This window comes from Helianthus annuus, chromosome 12, assembly GCF_002127325.2.
Source record: "Helianthus annuus cultivar XRQ/B chromosome 12, HanXRQr2.0-SUNRISE, whole genome shotgun sequence".
NCBI classification, from domain to species: domain Eukaryota; kingdom Viridiplantae; phylum Streptophyta; class Magnoliopsida; order Asterales; family Asteraceae; genus Helianthus; species Helianthus annuus.
In genome coordinates, this window is record NC_035444.2 from 99414624 (window position 1) to 99434500 (window position 19877).

Sequence of the window (19877 nt, forward strand, 5' to 3'; positions counted from 1 at the left end):
CACCCAATAAAGAGCCAAGGGTCAAGTTCACTGAACTTATCCACTGGACACATGTACGCACGTGATCAAGGCTCGATATTCGATAAAACGATCCTAACGGTTCCACTTTTCCTATAAATACCCCCCCCCCTTTAGTGTAAAAATCACAAAATCAGATCCTAAAGCTCTAAGTTGAAACCATTGTTTCATACCTGAGCTGTTTGATCTTGATTTGCACTCGGGGACCCTCCGTAAGTCTTCTTTCGCTCTTTTATTCGCTTTTCGAGTCCGAAAGTCAACGTTTAGTTGACTTTCTGCATTGACCAGCTTATGGTCGATGCGAAGTTCATGGAACTTCATAACGTGAGCGTGATCACGATGGTTATGGTCCGTAGTGACCATACCTACTGATTACCCCGTTATCTAGGCTCAGTGACGAGTCGTAGTTTCGGCCAAAATGTGCATTCTTGCATATTTTGTAACCAAACTACTCGTGAGCATCAAAGCCGTTTGTTTTGATGTCAAACCTGTTTTCAAACTTAGTTAAGCATGTTCTAACATGCTTAGCTCGTCACTTTTAGTTTAGTGCTTATATAGGGTCGTAAGGTAAGCGATCTAAACCATCGCTTATGCTTTCTAACCCGACCCATTTGGTCGGTCATTAGGACCTGACCAACCACATTAGGTGACCATAGCTATAACTTTCCGAGGTTATACCTTGTGGTCACGATGTTAGGCGTTCCAGACGCGTTCTACGCGAACGACGCGTAAGGTGGCATAAGCTACCTAAACGGGTCGTGATGGACCGTAAGCACTTAGGTTAAGTTTCATTTTAGTATGTAGGCTTTGTTAAACCATATTACACGAGTCTCCATACTCGTTTGGTTTTCGAACCCGCGTACTGTCCGATCCTTCCGATTTGGTCCGGTATATTAACATAAGCTACCTATTAGGTGCCCTTGATATTCCGTGATCTTTAGCATTATCTGGTTATTATACAAGGAACTCAAAGCAATCTCAGGTGAGTACATAGAACCCCATCTTTTACTGTTTTCCAAACTGTTTTGGGGTGAAACACATGTGCCTATCTGTTACATTCATGCTTTCCATGTTTTCACATCATATGCCTGCTATGTTGTTAGTACATTATAGTACACGATTCCATTACATTTTATGCTATGTATGCCCATTGTGTGCGTACTTAGTACATTGATTTACATTACATCTTCTGTTGCATATGTTTACTCAGCATATGGACACATTGATTTACATGAACATTTCTGTTGCATATGTTTACTCAGCATATGGACACATTGATTTACATAAACATTTCTGTTGCATATGTTTACTCAGCATATGGACACATTGATTTACATGAACATTTCTGTTGCATATGTTTACTCAGCATATGGACACATTGATTTACATGAACATTTCTGCTGCATATGTTTACTCAGCATATGGGCACATGCCTTCATTTTGTTACGACATTTGGTTTGTTTAACATGGGACAATACATTCATTAACATTAGCTACGCCGTTTGTTAGTAGGTAGTGGTACCATAGGAATTGACAACTCCCATTCCTGAAGTCCTGGGTTTGATAGGACTGGAAGGAATGACCGAATTCGATATACATAACTTAGATAAACCTTTAATTTGTTTAAGGGTTTATCGCCGCAGTCTCAAGGCTTGGATGTATGCATAGTTTACAATACCACATAAATGTTAATATCAATAGAGCATGCATTTCCCGCAGAACATAACGCTGATTTAAACCACGTTTTACTTCAACGACTTGTTTTGTGCATATGGTTTAAGTTGATACATTTCGCTTACCATACATGATACATTTTGGGATTACACATTACATGATTTACATTGAACATAAACACGTCGACATTGACATATACATTTGGTGGTTTACACTTGAGCATAAACACTTGACATGGATTACAATAACACTTGACATTTGGTTTACACATGAACAATTTACATGGTGGATTGGTTTGGGTAAATGATTCAAGTAACGGGGCGTATGTAATATGATACAAACATGGTGGATACGCCGCTGGTACTTCCTATATATAAATGTTTGTATAATATTACATATCGTGGCGTTATCTAAGTCATTTCAGTTTAGACACATTACATTTTACATAAGTAACATATACTTCACAAGACATTATTTTCACAAACAACTTATCTTATTCAACTCATTTTACTTGGTTATTCATTTAACCTTGCACTTATTTATACATATCCTTTGATGTTATCGTTTTTCAAATGGTTTACAAAGCAAGACAAATTACAAGGTTCATGACTGACTGTTATTAAACATTTCTTTAACATAAGTCATGAATACCATTTTCACAAAAACTATGTATCTCACAGGCATTTTTATGCTGACGTACCTACTTTCACATGTGTTTTCAGGAGCTATTCCATAGGACGATGATCATGATTCTAGGGCGGACCTGTGCCTTAGAGCCTAAAAATGAAGTTTGAACTAGCTTAATTATGTTTTGATTTCCGTACTCTCTTTCCAAGACAATGTAACACCTTTGTTTATAAATAAAATACAACTTGTATGCCATGGTTATGAAACAATTTAATTCTGTTCACAACACTCCCCGACGTTTTCCGCCGCGGTTGCATGTTATACGCGGTTGGGGTGTGACAGAAGAGTTGGTATCAGAGCCAATGGTTATAGGGAACTAGGTTATTAGTAATGCTTTGACCTAGACTATAACGTTAGGACCCTAACACAAGTTATCTTGTGTTTAGAGTTTAAAACATGCACATCACCTATCCTTAGGTGATAACCACAACGGGAACTTCGGTTCCGAATCCGCTTTGAAAATTAATCATCTGTTCTAGGATGATTGATTACTAGGTTTTGAACCCTCTATTATAAGGTTTTGAACCCTCTGTTATATGGTTTTGAACCTCTTTGGATTTCAAAAATCCCGTCAAAGTTTTGGGTTAATAGTGTGAACACGTGCGAACTGGAAGAGTGAATGCCTGTACCCTGAGTTTTCTGTCTAAGGCTAGAGTGTTCGTACAAATCCACATAATCGGACCAGTCACTCTTACCTGGGAACTCTTGGGGTGAGTGTTCACTTATAGGCGAGCATGTCTTCGCGATACACTAATCCTGACCCATTTACTTTGACTAGACATTTCACGTCGCTTATTTGCTTTGCGATGCATAACCGCCATCTTTGCTTTTGATTGCTTTTGCTTCATCTCATTCTCTTCATCCAATCATCTCACTCGTTTCATTTCATGTTTTTCTCTTCTAGAATGCCTCCTCGACGCGACAACCAGATAGCTACTGCCGAGCTGGCGGAGATTATTGCGCAGCAGATGGCTGCTCAATTTCCGAATCTCTTTGCTCAATGGAACCAGGCCAACAACAACAATGGTACATGCAAATACAAGGATTTTAGCTCGGCTAAGCCACTCAAGTTCAGTGGTTCTGAAGGAGCAACTGGGCTTCTTCAGTGGTTCGAGAGCATCGAGAACACTTTTCGCCATGTGCAGTGTCCGGATAATCGCAAAGTCGAGTTTTCTTTGAGCGTGTTTCAGAAGAGGGCTCTTACATGGTGGAATGGGGTTATGAGAGATCAAGGTGCAGAAGTTGCTCTAGCTCAAACATGGGCTGAACTGAGAGCTCTTATGATGAGGGAGTTTTGTCCTCGTCATGAGCAACGAGCGTTGGAGAAAGAATTTGATGTGTTGAAGCAAGATAGTGGCGAGCACAGGGCTTATACAGATAGGTTTGAGGAGCTGAGTCTTCTTTGCCCAACCATGGTTACCCCACTCGATAAGGCCATCGAAAGATACATCGACGGCCTACCTGACTCAGTACAAGATATCCTTACTGGTAGCAACCCTACCACACTCCGTCAGGCAATCGAGTTATCGGCGACGTTGACTGAGTCGCAGATCCGAAAGAATAAACTACACAGGAAGGGTGACAAGGGCAAGAAGCAGTCGGCAGACAAGGAGGACAGTAAGAAAGGTCAGAACAAGAAGGGAAAGGACTCTGGTTCCTCAAGGGGGTCAAGGAAGCGTAAGGCTTCCCAAAATTTTGCTGTGACTGCCCAAGCTAACCAGGCAGCTCCCAACCAAGCCGCACAGCCTCCAGCCAAGAAACCCTATTCAGGAAATGCACCTTTGTGCAATCGATGCAACAGTCACCACCAACCACAATATCAGTGTCGTTTCTGTACTAACTGTGGGAAGTCGGGTCATCTTGCCGATGTTTGTCGGTTTGCTCAGAATCACGCAGTCCAGAACCCTGCTCAACAGGTTGCTCAACAACAGGGTCAGGTTGCACGACCAAACTACCCACCAGGTGCATGTTATAATTGTGGGGATCTAACCCACTACAGAAATCGGTGTCCAAGACTAGTCAACCAGAACCAGAATGCAAACCAGAATCCGGCACCGGCTCGAGGTCGAGTCTTTAACATGAATGCACAAGAAGCACAAGCAGACAACGAGGTGGTGAACGGTACGTTCTTTATTAATAATCAGCCAGCATCTGTTCTTTGTGATTCGGGTGCCGACAAGAGCTTTGTGTCATTGTCTTTTGAGACAATGCTTCGCGTGTCTAGAACGAAACTAGGTAAACCTTTGACAGTAGAGGTTGCCAGTGGTGAACCCATTGTTCTTAATTCTGTTCTACGCAACTGCCAGTTGAACCTTAACGACCATATTTTTCCTATTGACCTCACGCCAATGCAACTTGGAAGCTTCGATGTTATTGTGGGAATGGATTGGTTATCTAAGCATCGCGCAGAGATAGTATGTTCTGAGAAGATTGTTCGTATACCGCTGTCGACAGGCGAGATCCTACAAGTTCGTGGTGAGAAGCCTGCCGGTGGTCTCAAGCTCATGTCCTGTTTTAAAGCACGGAAGTATCTGCGAAAGCACTATGTAGCTTTCTTAGCACATGTTACAGCAGATAAAGGCAAGGGTAAGTCCATTTCAGATATTCCTGTCGTTCGGGATTATTCCGAAGTATTCCCCGAAGACTTACCTGGTCTACCTCCAGCACGCCAAGTCGAGTTCCGTATTGATCTCGTACCTGGTGCAAATCCCGTTGCCAGAGCTCCATATCGTCTTGCACCGTCCGAGATGCAAGAGTTGTCTAAACAGCTGCAGGAACTCTCCGACAAAGGTTTTATCCGTCCTAGCTTTTCACCTTGGGGTGCTCCCATTCTCTTTGTAAAAAAGAAGGATGGATCTTTTAGGATGTGTATCGATTATCGTGAGCTTAACAAGCTTACCATCAAAAATCGATATCCCCTACCTCGCATTGATGATCTCTTTGATCAATTACAAGGTGCTTCTTATTTTTCAAAGATTGATCTACGATCTGGATATCATCAGCTTCGTGTGCATGAAGAAGACATTCCCAAGACAGCGTTCCGTACTCGTTATGGACATTATGAGTTCACAGTCATGCCATTCGGTTTGACTAATGCTCCTGCTGTTTTCATGGACTTAATGAATAGGGTCTGCAAGCCTTATTTAGATAAGTTCATCATTGTTTTCATTGATGACATTTTGATATATTCTAAGACGCGAGCTGATCATGAGCAACATCTTCGTCTTACATTGGAACTCCTAAAGAAAGAACAACTTTTCGCCAAATTCTCCAAGTGTGAATTCTGGCTTAAAGAGGTTCAATTCTTAGGACATATTGTCAACGAACAAGGTATTCATGTAGATCCCTCCAAGATCAGCGCGATTAAGGATTGGGATACACCTACTACCCCTACTGAAGTTCGTTCTTTTCTTGGTCTAGCGGGTTATTACCGCCGCTTCATAGAAAATTTCTCGAAGATTGCAGTTCCTCTAACTGCTCTAACTCAGAAGAACAAGCCATTTGATTGGGGAGTCAAACAAGAGGAAGCGTTTCAGACTTTGAAACAAAAGCTTTGCGACGCGCCTGTCCTAACATTGCCTGAGGGCAACGATGGTTTTGTCGTTTATTGCGACGCATCTAAATTAGGACTTGGCTGCGTCCTGATGCAAAGAAACAAAGTCATAGCATACGCATCAAGGCAATTGAAGATACATGAGAAAAACTACACCACTCATGATCTTGAGTTGGGTGCAGTTGTCTTCGCTCTTAAAATCTGGAGACACTACTTGTATGGTACAAAATGTGTGGTTTTCACAGACCACAAAAGTCTTCAACACATCTTCAACCAGAAAGAACTCAACATGAGGCAAAGACGTTGGGTTGAACTCCTAAACGACTACGACTGCGAGATTCGCTACCATCCTGGTAAGGCGAATGTCGTAGCCGATGCATTGAGTCGCAAGGAACGTACTAAGCTTCATTGTGTTCGTGTCCAATCTGTTATTCAAACCGACATCCAAGCACGTATTTCTCAGGCTCAACAAGCTTGTGTTTCACAAGGATTAATGGATAAGGAATTCCCTTATCACATAACACCTGCTCTTGAACTGAAAGACAATGGATCGTACTATTTCATGGACCGTTTGTGGGTCCCAAGCCAAGATGATCTTCGTACCTTGCTTATGGATGAAGCCCATAAGTCTCGTTATTCCATTCATCCTGGCTCAGATAAGATGTATAAGGATCTTCGTATTCAGTATTGGTGGCCTGGTATGAAGAAAGACATTGCCTTATACGTATCCAAATGCCTTACTTGCCTTAAGGTTAAGGCTGAACATCAGCGTCCTTCCAGATTATTGGAGCAACCAGAGATCCCAGTTTGGAAATGGGAAAACATTACTATGGATCTCATTACTAAACTCCCACGCACAAAGAAAGGTCACGATGCCATCTGGGTAATCGTTGATCGTCTTACTAAATCAGCGCATTTCTTGCCAATCCGTGAGGATTATTCGGCTGACAAACTTGCTCAAATCTACGTAGATGAAATTGTAGCTCGACATGGTGTTCCTTTGAGCATCATTTCTGACAGAGATGCTCGTTTCACTTCTCATTTTTGGAGAACCATGCAATCTGCTATGGGGTCTCAACTCAATTTGAGCACAGCTTATCATCCACAAACGGATGGTCAATCTGAAAGAACAATCCATACACTGGAGGATATGCTTAGAGCTTGTGTGATCGACTTTGGTGGTAGTTGGGATTCACATCTTCCATTGATTGAATTCTCCTACAACAACAGTTATCACTCCAGCATCAACATGGCTCCTTTCGAGGCTCTCTATGGTCGAAAATGTCGTTCACCAGTCTGCTGGAATGAGATCGGTGAGGCTCAACTTACTGGACCTGCCCTCATTTTAGAGACAACAGATAAGGTAAAGAAAGTTCGTGATAACCTTCAGGCAGCTAGAAGCCGTCAGAAGAATTACGCGGACTTAAAACGCAAGCCCTTGGATTTTCAAGTCGGTGATCGTGTATTACTTAAGGTCTCACCTTGGAAAGGTGTGATCAGATTCGGAAAGAAAGGAAAACTTGCACCTAGATACGTTGGACCATTCAAGATCGTCGAAAGAATCGGCAAGGTAGCCTACAGACTTGAGTTACCTCCTGAACTTGGAAATGTTCATCCAACCTTTCACGTGTCCAATCTCAAGAGGTGTTTAGCTGATGAAAACCTCCACATACCGCTTGACGAAATTCATGTTGATGAAACACTGAAGTTTGTTGAGAAACCGGTAGAAATAATGGAACGTGAAGTCAAGTGGCTTAAACGCAAACGCATTCCTTTGGTCAAGGTTCGTTGGGAATCTAAGCGTGGACCCGAGTTTACTTGGGAACGTGAGGATCAAATGAAGGCCAAATATCCGCATCTTTTTCCACGAGTTTCCTCTAAATAAATTTCGGGACGAAATTTCCACAAGTAGGGGAGACTGTAACATTTGTGCCTGTAATCATTGTGAACAGTTCAATTATCAATAAAATAATGTTATTTGATCCCAATGTTTGTTTCATTGTGTTTTACATTTTTCGTGTTTTGACTTTTGTTCAATTTCAAACTCTACATCGCTTTCTGGAGAGTTATACGTTAACTAGTGCGTAAACGTACTCAGTTTAATGCGACAAATACTCCGGAACATCAACATATACTCAACGTACCTTAAATAACCTTTACATAACTTAGAAATAAGTTTTGAAGGCTTTGGTATAGCAAAAACAAGTTAATTCACTTACAGGGACTAAACTTGACAAACTGCGAAAGTATGCCAATTTGAACTGTAACGAACATTCCGGAACATGTCCATAAGTTAAACATACCATAAATATCCTTTACATAGCTTATAAATAGGCTTTGAGAGGTTTGGTATGCTAAAACAAACTTTTGGATCATTCAGGGACTAAAAATGTCAAAAAGTGCACAAGTTTGCACTTTCGCGCATAACTTACGTTCTGAATACATCCGGACATCCAAAAATTTATGTAAGCATCCTTATATTATGCCTTAGTGTTTGGCATGAGAAAAATCCATTCGTCGCGTCATTTGGATCGTCTTTCACGCTTATGCGCATTCCGTCGTAATTAAGCGAACATCGCGATCGTACGGCCAAACGAACCGACATCCGACATATTTTTGGGCATGTTTCATGTCCACAATGTTTAGGCATCATTTTAGGGCCTTAAAGATGGCTTTACAGGTCTTAGAAGGGCTGGAAATAGCTTAAACACGCAACAGGGACCAAAAGTGTAAATTCTGCAAGTGGTGCAGATCAGAGAGGGCCAGGCGGCCCGCGTGAGTTTTGCCCAAATGTGAGGCGGGCCGCGTGGGGATGTCTGACAGAAAGATTTCGCATTTAATGCAGAATCTGGCCTTTCGTTCGATCAAGGGGCAATGCCTTTTCACCCAATAAAGAGCCAAGGGTCAAGTTCACTGAACTTATCCACTGGACACATGTACGCACGTGATCAAGGCTCGATATTCGATAAAACGATCCTAACGGTTCCACTTTTCCTATAAATACCCCCCCCCCTTTAGTGTAAAAATCACAAAATCAGATCCTAAAGCTCTAAGTTGAAACCATTGTTTCATACCTGAGCTGTTTGATCTTGATTTGCACTCGGGGACCCTCCGTAAGTCTTCTTTCGCTCTTTTATTCGCTTTTCGAGTCCGAAAGTCAACGTTTAGTTGACTTTCTGCATTGACCAGCTTATGGTCGATGCGAAGTTCATGGAACTTCATAACGTGAGCGTGATCACGATGGTTATGGTCCGTAGTGACCATACCTACTGATTACCCCGTTATCTAGGCTCAGTGACGAGTCGTAGTTTCGGCCAAAATGTGCATTCTTGCATATTTTGTAACCAAACTACTCGTGAGCATCAAAGCCGTTTGTTTTGATGTCAAACCTGTTTTCAAACTTAGTTAAGCATGTTCTAACATGCTTAGCTCGTCACTTTTAGTTTAGTGCTTATATAGGGTCGTAAGGTAAGCGATCTAAACCATCGCTTATGCTTTCGAACCCGACCCATTTGGTCGGTCATTAGGACCTGACCAACCACATTAGGTGACCATAGCTATAACTTTCCGAGGTTATACCTTGTGGTCACGATGTTAGGCGTTCCAGACGCGTTCTACGCGAACGACGCGTAAGGTGGCATAAGCTACCTAAACGGGTCGTGATGGACCGTAAGCACTTAGGTTAAGTTTCATTTTAGTATGTAGGCTTTGTTAAACCATATTACACGAGTCTCCATACTCGTTTGGTTTTCGAACCCGCGTACTGTCCGATCCTTCCGATTTGGTCCGGTATATTAACATAAGCTACCTATTAGGTGCCGTTGATATTCCGTGATCTTTAGCATTATCTGGTTATTATACAAGGAACTCAAAGCAATCTCAGGTGAGTACATAGAACCCCATCTTTTACTGTTTTCCAAACTGTTTTGGGGTGAAACACATGTGCCTATCTGTTACATTCATGCTTTCCATGTTTTCACATCATATGCCTGCTATGTTGTTAGTAAATTATAGTACACGATTTCATTACATTTTATGCTATGTATGCCCATTGTGTGCGTACTTAGTACATTGATTTACATTACATCTTCTGTTGCATATGTTTACTCAGCATATGGACACATTGATTTACATGAACATTTCTGTTGCATATGTTTACTCAGCATATGGACACATTGATTTACATAAACATTTCTGTTGCATATGTTTACTCAGCATATGGACACATTGATTTACATGAACATTTCTGTTGCATATGTTTACTCAGCATATGGACACATTGATTTACATGAACATTTCTGCTGCATATGTTTACTCAGCATATGGGCACATGCCTTCATTTTGTTATGACATTTGGTTTGTTTAACATGGGACAATACATTCATTAACATTAGCTACGCCGTTCGTTAGTAGGTAGTGGTACCATAGGAATTGACAACTCCCATTCCTGAAGTCCTGGGTTTGATAGGACTGGAAGGAATGACCGAATTCGATATACATAACTTAGATAAACCTTTAATTTGTTTAAGGGTTTATCGCCGCAGTCTCAAGGCTTGGATGTATGCATAGTTTACAATACCACATAAATGTTAATATCAATAGAGCATGCATTTCCCGCAGAACATAACGCTGATTTAAACCACGTTTTACTTCAACGACTTGTTTTGTGCATATGGTTTAAGTTGATACATTTCGCTTACCATACATGATACATTTTGGGATTACACATTACATGATTTACATTGAACATAAACACGTCGACATTGACATATACATTTGGTGGTTTACACTTGAGCATAAACACTTGACATGGATTACAATAACACTTGACATTTGGTTTACACATGAACAATTTACATGGTGGATTGGTTTGGGTAAATGATTCAAGTAACGGGGCGTATGTAATATGATACAAACATGGTGGATACGCCGCTGGTACTTCCTATATATAAATGTTTGTATAATATTACATATCGTGGCGTTATCTAAGTCATTTCAGTTTAGACACATTACATTTTACATAAGTAACATATACTTCACAAGACATTATTTTCACAAACAACTTATCTTATTCAACTCATTTTACTTGGTTATTCATTTAACCTTGCACTTATTTATACATATCCTTTGATGTTATCGTTTTTCAAATGGTTTACAAAGCAAGACAAATTACAAGGTTCATGACTGACTGTTATTAAACATTTCTTTAACATAAGTCATGAATCCCATTTTCACAAAAACTATGTATCTCACAGGCATTTTTATGCTGACGTACCTACTTTCACATGTGTTTTCAGGAGCTATTCCATAGGACGATGATCATGATTCTAGGGCGGACCTGTGCCTTAGAGCCTAAAAATGAAGTTTGAACTAGCTTAATTATGTTTTGATTTCCGTACTCTCTTTCCAAGACAATGTAACACCTTTGTTTATAAATAAAATACAACTTGTATGCCATGGTTATGAAACAATTTAATTCTGTTCACAACACTCCCCGACGTTTTCCGCCGCGGTTGCATGTTATACGCGGTCGGGGTGTGACACTGAATTCCAACCAAAGAAGAGGAGTGAGAAGGGTATCGACCAACATTCGACGCTGTGACATCCAACTCAGGGATGTCCTTACAAGCACCTAACATTCTATCTAGTTTGCTAGGCGTTCAGATGGGTGTTCAGGTAATACTCGATAGCATCGAGATTCGAAGGGATCCAGAGAGGAATGAAAAGTTCACGTTCGAGTAGGGGATAATCACTGCTATGACCCCTATAGGTTTGCTATGTTTCACATCGATCAAATAACGGAACGGAACCCCTTTTCCACTTGTTAAGGCTCACTGGGACTCGCATGCACCCCACATTATTATTATGTGTGCACCCACAATAATATTGTGATTTGCATGCTCATCTCTGCTCCTCTTAATTCATGTCAACTGGTTCCTCAAACTCGAGTAGCAACCAAAAAGCATCACGAAGCGTAAGTCATGAATGTTTAGGGAAATACCACCCTATCAGTTACATAACACATGCAAGTAATACATGAATTCGTACTGTTGTGCTAAAAGTGCAATCACATGCAATATCAAATGTAAGAGTTCACTGGTTATGCAGTACCATGAGTATATAAGAGACGAACCTTACAATCTGGAGCTGAGTGTCATGGTCGTATTCACGTTTTCAGAACTGTTCGGTTATAGTTTGGTTTTACAAAAAAGTTTTTCCCCTTTTTAAAACCAAGTTCACTATAACCAATGGCTCTGATACCAATCTGTCACACCCCCAAAATACCACAAGCGGAGTACCACCGCAAGGAGTGTGACGTACCAGGATCCAAGCCACCAATCATGTTGAACTCATAATAGTTATTCCAAATAAAATTTTCATTTATTATTGATAGAAGCATTACAAACCATTACTTAATGTTCAGCGTAAGCATAATACAATAATTAAGAAATTTATAAACCAAGTGTGTGGTGTCATTAAGTTCGTCTCACATTTCCCATGTTTCTCGACCCATGACCACTCCAACATCCCAGACAGCAAGTTCCAACAATATGCACCTATAGGCCTGCAAGGCATGTAACAACGAGTCAACAACAAAGTTGAGCGAGTTCACAGTTGGGTGTTCGTTTTAAGTTGTTTCAAAAACATAGTTCATCTTTAGCTGGCTTACTTGCTGTGGGGGTTACCCCATAGTTGAAAATATGATTAACCAATTCCTTCTTTTCCCAAACCATAACCAGTATCTTTATTTCCCAAACCATAACCATCATCAGTGAAGGCTTCCCCATATGAACCACTAGACCCGTTTACCATATCGACCACTGACTGAAGTAAGTTGGTGCCCTAATGTCAATGTCTATCATCATTGATGTGCCCAGATCCATTAGTTCACGCCCGTCCTCTGCGGCACGGTGTGAGGCTTGTCAAACCTAAATAGCGTTATCTAACTAATGACCCGCTCACCGTTGGCCCGGCGATTAAGTCGATATAAAAATGAGGGACTTAATGATAGAGTTTTTGGTCTAGTATCCATGTTGTCACCCTTCAGTAAAGAGGGTGTGTACGTGTTCCAAACCAGGAGATCACGCAGTTTCCAGTTAAACCTTATCACATGTTGTCACCCTTCAATTAAGAGGGTGTGTACGTGTTCCAAACCAGGATATCACGCGGTTTTAGTTTAAATCCTTTACCCATTCCCAACCCTTGGGAATCCCATGCCTTGTGGAATGTGTGAACTCACCTTGGTTTGCTCGGTAAGATTAGTTACTTGTTTATCGTTGGATACCCCAAATCCTAATATGGTTCCAATGACAGTCAGTTTCGTTTACACAGAAGTCACGTACATATATAATCCACAAGTGATAAGCAAGTATGACGCATATTATCACACAAGTTGTAACAAGTATTCAGGCCGTATATATCTTCTCATTACCAGTTCATATATCACACTACTCACATTAACAGCTCAATCCTCATTCAACGATCATGCATGTAATAACAATAACTCATAACCTTCAATAATCATTCAAATCATATGTTTTGCACACAATAAGTCATGTAAGATTACACATTTACATCAAGAAGTAAGATCACATACTTAAACAATATTGAATAGAAGGACTAATGGTCAGCAACCCTTTTAAACACTATTATGTGATTGGACCTTCAAAAGCATTTGACATTCGTTTATTAAGGTTACACATGGGTTCACCTTTTTATAAAAGTTTACTTCATTTGTTTGACTGCAAGCATTTAATGTGAATTGACACTACAACATGCAATATTAATTGATTCATCATGTTACTTCCCAACCCAAATCCCTTCGGCTAGAAGCCCTCCGAAGAAACCCCCAAGGTTCGTCATGGATCTCTTTGTGGCAAAACCCCACTGTTTCGTCGAGGAGCATTCAGTCTGCAACCCCAATCTCTACATGACATCATCATAATCAACATTTAACTTTCATGTGCCAACACAAAGACCACAAGCACTTTGACTAATCTGACAACGTGATTGGGACGTGTACAATGTTAGATGAGATCAAAATTCTTAATACACATGGTCGCCATTAACTTTTAGATTGTGCACATGGTTTTTATGAGATCACATATTATATCATTCTAATCCAACAGTAATGATTGAACCGATTAATACTAGAAATTGATTGGACCAACTCTAATTAGTGCATACCAACTTACATGGGCCGTCAAAACAAGCAATTGATTATATGATCTACAACAGCAGATGTGATGGCAACTAATCATTAATATCATATGTATTTTAATTCACAATTCACAAATCTCAACTATAATTGGGCCGCACAATAGGCTGACTAGTCAATGACTTTTACGTTGTGCACCATTCACAAATCTCAACTATGTGATGGCAACTAGTCAATGACTTTTACGTTGTGCAATCATCATCATACAAGAATTAATATACTGCACATAATAAAAATATATATCAAACAGGGGGGGTGCTATACTAACCACAAATTGCAAAGAATCGAAAGTGTGTGCGGATCGCTAATCGAAGAGAGCTTCACCAATAAAGAAATTGTCGTCCAAGATGAAAAGAACTAGGGTTTGAGGTGTATATGTATGTTAATGTAAGCATGAGAAGAGTCGTATGCTTTAAGTATTAATTAGTTTGGGTTTGCATTAAGTCTCGAAGGTGTGGGCGGCCCAATATCAATACTCAACATAAGGGTTTCTCTTATTTTGTCAGCCCACTAAAAGTAAAGGTCCAATAAGAATTGTTTGATATAAAGTTATCGGCCATTTACTTGATTCAAATTGATGGATTCAAAGGATTTAGTTTCAATTAATGAATGTTCAGTAGTCACATGATTTGTGAAGTGATTCAATTGTAATCAAAATCTATTGTTCAGTACACAATATTCAATGCAGATCATCACATGTTGAGTAATAAGTATCTCAGCCCAGTTGCAGTCAAAGTATGATAGTGGAAAGAATGACCCAATAGTTATTCATGCATAAGTGACGGTCCAATTAAACTAACCTTGGAAGTTCGGGTTGTCACATCGAAATTTTAGGGATTGTGGGATAGTGTTTCCTGTTTTATTGTTGATCTAAACTTATCAAGGATTTCGAAAATTATAACTGGTTATATTTTAACAGTTTTCAAAAATTTTAAAAGATAAAATTCAGATCAAAACAGTAAAAACACCCACTAATCCAGATTTCATTCCAAAACTTAAGGAATTTTTTCGAGTTTTCTTAGAACAAGTGATGAACCCTAAAAAAAATAAAACATAATTCTGGAACCCGAAACCTGAAATTTTAATGTTTCTAAACAGATTTCGGTCACAAAACATAATCCATTTGATTTCGAGTGAGCAAATAATTATTCTTTTTCCCGAAATCAGTGATCTCGAGTGGCTATATACAACTCGAAACTGGCTGTTAATTATATTAGGCTTTCAAAATTCTGTTTTCCAGATTTCTATCCCAGAATAAAGGATGCGAAAACAGAACTGACTAATCAACATATGCTCTGATACCACATGTTGAATCAGTTCTGTTTTAAACATAATGGAAAACATGAAAACATACATGTTACACAGACAGTGCAGAGGAGAATCCAATGAGGGAAGATGCCATCGAGTTCAACATGTTTGTCAGTATGGTCTGGTTCCTCCTTAGGGTGCAAACTGATGATGGTGATGATGAAACCGAAAAGGGTATCGGTTTAGGAGAAGAGGGCTGATTTTGATGTTATGAGAATTAGGTTATGTGTCTAACCTTAGAACCTCTACATAAGTCTCCCTATATAAGCACCCAAGAGGAAACCTAATTAGTTAATAAGGGTAATATGGTTCATCAACAATTACCAACTAATTATTTAATAGGTTGTTATGTATTTTGATCTATATTATGTAAATGATTATAATGGCTACTAGATTAAATATTAAAACATAATATATTTAATCTTACAGATGTTATAACTTGCTCCCCTCTATACACCCTCATTCCGTGTGTTCTAAATAGAAACCGTAAAACAAATATATTATTTTGTTCTTCTAACTGCATATAACGAAGCAACAGAAAATAAAAAGAAGCAATAGAAGAATCTTAGCACTTTTTTGGAAGCAACATACATGACAACAAACAAGAAGAAATCCCATCCTTTTTGTAATTAGTAATCAATTATGCTAACCTAATAATTTGTAACCACAAAAGCACATGCCATAGGTGTTTAACTCTTTTTAATACATTTTTTAATACATGCTAACTCTGTTGTTTAATATTTGGTAGTTATTAACGGAACTAGAAGAAATATCCAAGGGTATTCCAATTTTTTTACGGTACATTTATAAAACGGAATTTTTTTACGTACGTTACGGGGCAGGGCTGATCCTGAAAATTCAAGTGCTCTGGGCGAGCCAAAAAAGGCCCATTCAAACTTCAAAGGCTTGGACTGTTATTTAGTTTGTAAACAATTTGGGTTTATTATTTAGTTTGTAATTGGGCTTATTATTTAGTTTGTAAAGAATCTCATTTGGGGTTATTATTTAGTTTGTAAACAATCTCGGCTTGTCATTGGTTTAATTTTTTTAGTGGTGTCCTCGTAGTTGTTTAGGAGTGTCCTTTGTATAAAAATCGAAAAAAAATTACACTACCAGTAAAAAGTTGAGCCGTAGCTCGTGCTCAGAGGCGGAACTACAGAAGGGTCAGGGGGGTCAGTTGACCCTCCGGCCGACCAAATAGTTCCATAATGGTAGTATCAGCCGTAAGTCAATTTTTGTAGTTTGAGTTCTTTCACCCTCAAAATATCACCGTTAGGGTAGTTATGATGAACAACAGAGAGTAAAAACGAAGAAAAAGATATCCGGCCAACAGCTTCGGTGCTCCGCGATGAACTGGTAACGGAGAAATAAAGCATTTTATTGGGGTCAAATAAGCTTTTTAAATTTGAAAGAGGGCCCAGTTAATTATTTTTTCCTTTTACCTTTCCGATGTGAGATACGGTAAAAGTAAACTATAGTAGTTTCCGATGGGAGAAGTAAAATATAGTAAAGGGTATCTGCCTTCATATCACCATTTAGATGTGGAGTATCCACGTTTATCTTTTAATATGCTTTTTTTTTTCAAAAGGAATATATTTGTTTATTTGATTAGGATCAAAATATGATGACGTTTTCTTATTTATTTTTACTAATAAATGATTGTATGGTTTTTATTTTTTAAAGGATTCTTTTAAAAATATAAAAAGTATGCTAATTTTCTTATCTTTTTTTGTATTGAGATCATAATACTATGCGTAACCAAGGTTTGGATATAAGAAGTTATATTGACCCTCCGATTAAAAACTTCTCGTTCCGCCACTGCCCGTGCTACGACTGGTTCTAAACCAGGTCCGCCCCTGTATCGAATGACGATAGTAAATACTGACTACTATGAATCTTCATGTCCAAATCAAAATTCGTGACATCAAAACTATTGAAAAAAAAACGCCGCAACACGCAGGAACAGCTACCCTGTTACTAAAAAATCACAGCAAAATCGCCAAAACCATCTTGACTATATAGCTAAAGGTAAGTGGTAACATTAAGAAAATAATTGATAAACGTTAAAAAAACTTAAATGGTAAATCTTTAAATCATTAAAAATGGTCTGGACAAATGCTTATTTGGCATTCACGTGGTGGCATCTGACCATCTTCAACTTTTCAAGTGGAATAAACATTGAACCTTAATCTATATTCTATATATATATATAAATGAAATGGATTTGGGCTAGGTGGCATTTGTATTTGGCCATCTTGGCTTATGTGGCAATTTAGTTTAGAAGGGAAATCCCATTTTGCTTTCTACATTCACGATTCCAAGAAAAAAGAGGCGGGGTCCGTTTTATTTTTGGGTCGGGTCTTTTGAATGCATATATTCGGATCATATAAAACCTATGTGAATTGTCATAACAATCATAGATACCTACCACAACTTTACTCTTTTCTCTCTTCTCTTTCTTCTAGAATCGTCATCTTCTCACCGGATTTTCAACATTGAATCAAGATCAAAGTTAAATACACCAAATCGAACTTAAATCTTTGTTATTATATGTTCTGAATGAAGATCGGATGTTGATTTTATGTTATTCCGTACACCAAATCGAACTTAAATCTTCGTTATTATATGTTCCGAATGAAGATCTGATGTTGAATTTACGTTATTCCTTTGTATTTAAAGGTACGTTGAATCTTTGTTCTTTCTACTTCTATTAACTTTTTTTTTCTGATTTTTGTAGATCCGCCTATATATCTTGAAGTTATGTTGTTTTACTCTGTTGTTTATGTAGTATTCATCTTTAATCTAAGCGATTGAACATGTTTAATTTTTTTTAACTATGTTAACTTCTTTTTTTTCTGATTTAGTAGATCCGACCATAAATCTTGAAGGTATGTTGTTTTAGTCTGTTGTTTATGTAGTACACATCTTTAATCTAAGAGATTGAACATGTTTATTTATTTCTTAAACCAAAATCGACATCAGATGTTTTTTGTTGATTTTTGTTATGTATAAAATCAAGTTTCCGGATTTTTCTTAATCATCTATTCCACATTTATCGCAGTTAATGATTTTGGTTGTTGTATTTTTTTCATGTGATTCCTTACATCCGTTATAACAATCTGAATCCCACCATTCGTCAAGCAACAGAGGTTAGCTTATCATATTTTTTTATATATATAGTGTGTTTTATTCTTATTAAATTATCAATGTTTTGAAGTTCATATTCTTTGATTTTTCAGTTATCATTTGTTCAATTTAGCTTTAAAGAAACATTTAATTTCTTTTTAAAATTTATTTTTTTCCTATAAATAGACTACTGTTTTTAAGGTTAATTTTTGAAATTTGAATTATAAGTTTGTTTCTTTAATTAGACATTGTTTCTATAAATAGCTTATAGTTATATTTTTTTATAAAATTGCTTACTTCCTTTGCAGTTATAGATATTTATTTCTGAACTGAGTATGTCCTCCATAGTTTTTTCTGATGTGAGTATTTCTGATTCGATATTTTGTTCGAATTATGATAGTTAGTTATGTATTTTTTTCAATACGAATGTTAGTTTTATATATTTTTATTAAAAAATACAACAATTGAATACATCTTACACACGATAAAACATAACAGTCAAATTACCAAATAAGTTGATGTTTGAATTTGTATGTTGACTTATTTCTAGATGTATATCTTATATTTTTATTAACTTATTATTAATTTTAGGAAACTTATAAATATTTATAATAATTAACAAAACAATGATAATTTATTTATGTTAAATTATTTTGTCGATTTTGTCTATTCGTAATTTCCAAAGTTTTGTAAAGTAATATTTCCATTTATAATGCAATAACATATCAAAGTTATTTTAGATAAATTTGTTTCTTTATTAATTGACAATCATATTTAAGTAAAATGGAAACTACAATAGAATGACAAATAATTTTGATGTAGATAATTTATTTTTTTATCAAAATATATATAATATTTGTTTTGTTATATGGTATTACACTTTTAATTAATTATTTAACGATCATTTGTTGAGTACTAATAAAAAAATCCTTATTTTTATTGTCACAGTTTTCTATTTGAAATTGAGGTTTTGTTTTGATCAAAGTTGGGTTATGCAGGTAAGTTGTTTAAGCGATTGAACATGTTTACTTTTTTTGTTTTACTCTGTTGTTTATGTAGTATTCATCTTTAATCTAAGTGATTGAACATGTTTAATTTTTTTTAACTCTATTAACTTCTTTTTTTTCTGATTTTATAGATCCGACCATAAATCTTGAAGGTATGTTGTTTTACTCTGTTGTTTATGTAGTATACATCTTTCATCTAAGAGATTGAACATGTTTATTTTTTTCTTAAACCAAAATCGACATCAGATGTTTTTTGTTGATTTTTGTTATGTATAAAATCAAGTTT

At 37.7% G+C, this 19877-nt stretch overlaps 1 long non-coding RNA gene across 1 annotated transcript; it reads left to right on the forward strand.

The window, feature by feature from the left end:
- Positions 1-18491: 18491 nt before the first annotated feature.
- Positions 18492-19743, forward strand: LOC110895927. The gene is made up of 3 exons (XR_002567457.2): positions 18492-18607; positions 19533-19582; positions 19723-19743. It is a non-coding gene; the product is annotated as an uncharacterized LOC110895927 (long non-coding RNA).
- Positions 19744-19877: the final 134 nt, after the last annotated feature.